Genomic DNA, 1,990 nt, shown 5'->3' on the forward strand with positions numbered 1-1,990 from the left:
GGTTGACATGGCCTAGGTCAACCTGAATCGAGCAGATCTATTTTTGACACGTATGTAACTATGGTGGTGGTAGAAGTAGTAACGGATGTGTGAGAAATATTTCTTACATTGACACAAATTGAAAGAGGGATGAAAGGTTATGCTAAACCATCAACATTAGAACATTTAATGCTACTTAATATTTTATCTCGGTTTTCCGAAATTTTCTACCTTCCCTACAACTTCAGGTGGCTGAAGAAATCTTGGTTTCGTTAGCTAAGCAGCTTGGTTGCTTAATCACGATGTCGTTTTATATTTTAGCGGTAAAAAACTCTAATACCTATTTCTTTACTACCCACAAGGGGCTAAACACAGAGAGGACAGGCAAACGGATTAAGTCGATTATATCGACCCCAGTACGATATAATTTATCGACCCCGAAAGGATGAAAGGCAAAGTCGACCTCGGCGAAATTTGAACTCAGAACGTAGCGGTAGACGAAATTCCGCTAAGCATTTCGCCCGACGTGCTAACGTTTCTGACAGCTCGCCGCCTTAAACTCTCTTAATACCCTAAAGCTACATACGACCCTGGAGCATCTTTCCGGCGCCTCAATGGTCTCCCTCTATTAATATAATACCATTTGGTAAATTTTCAGATTAACACCCGCGTGATTTTCATCAAAAAAAAAAAAAAATGGGATTTTTTGCGTGGAATCAAGTACCCTGGCCTCCTAATATGTTGCAAATCCCATATTTTGGTTCGGAAAGGGGGGCGGGCGACGAGGGGAGCCCACCCCCGCCCCCGAATTTTCACTAAGGAAAAAAAATCGGACGTTTTGCGAGGAATCAAGTATGCTGCAAATCCCGGATCTTTTCGGTTTGAACGGCAGTTTTTTTAAATAATTTCCACGTAACTAAATACTTTTAAACTTCGTATACTGGTAGAATGTGTTTATAAAACATCTTTTTTCTCCTGGCTTTATTGAGAAAAGTCTATAGTTTGTAAGATATTTGTTGTTTTTTTCTTCAATTTCTGCAATTTCGACCAATCAATGACGTCTATTGAAGTGAAAACATTATGTGCTGTATGAATATGTCCCTCGTTTAAGAAACAGATTGGGTTTATTTACATTCGTGAAGAAAAAAAAGATACCCTTCCCCTCATCCCTAACCCTAACCCTAAAACATTGAAATACAATAGATCGATACTAGGGTCATAATTATGGGTGACAATTTCATATGACACCGCTAGAAAAAACTACCGTTCAAACCGAAAAGATCCCATATCCCTTATTTTGGTTCGGAAAGGAGGCGGGATGCGAATTGGAATTTTTTTTTTTTTTTTTTTTTCATTGAATGATTTCCAGTGACATGCTAAGATTACCCATCCTAATATGCTAGAAAACCCTTTTTGCGGTCCGAAAAATGGAGTGGGGTGAGGTGGAAGCCTCGGAAGTTTCACCTATTCCTAACATTTTGCAAAAATAAAATTTCCAGAGTGTGAATTACATGGTTCGTTAATATATATATATATATATATATATATATACATATATATATATATAGTGTGTGTGTATATATGTGTGTGTGTGTGTGTGTGGAGGCGCAATGGCCTAGTGGCTAGGGCAGCGGACTCGCGGTTTCGATTCCCAGACCGGGCGTTGTGAGTGTTTATTGAGCGAAAACACCTAAAAGTTCCACGAAGCTCCGGTAAGGGGGGGTGGCGATCCCTGCTGAACTCTTTCGCTGCAACTTTCTCTCACTCTTTCTTCTGTTGGCCTGCTCGCTTAGCCAGCGGGGTGGCGTCATTTGAAGGCTAAAACAATGCGAAGCGCATTGTGACCAGCGATGTGTAGCAACATCTGGTCGGTCAGGGTGATCACAGTGAAATATATATATATATGCTCTTTTACTCTTTTACTTTTTTCAGTCATTTGACTGCGGCCATGCTGGAGCACCGCCTTTAATCGAGCAACTCGACCCCGGTCACTTTTGCCGAACCGCTAAGT

Source organism: Octopus sinensis, linkage group LG18, assembly GCF_006345805.1.
Source record: "Octopus sinensis linkage group LG18, ASM634580v1, whole genome shotgun sequence".
NCBI classification, from domain to species: Eukaryota; Metazoa; Mollusca; class Cephalopoda; order Octopoda; family Octopodidae; genus Octopus; species Octopus sinensis.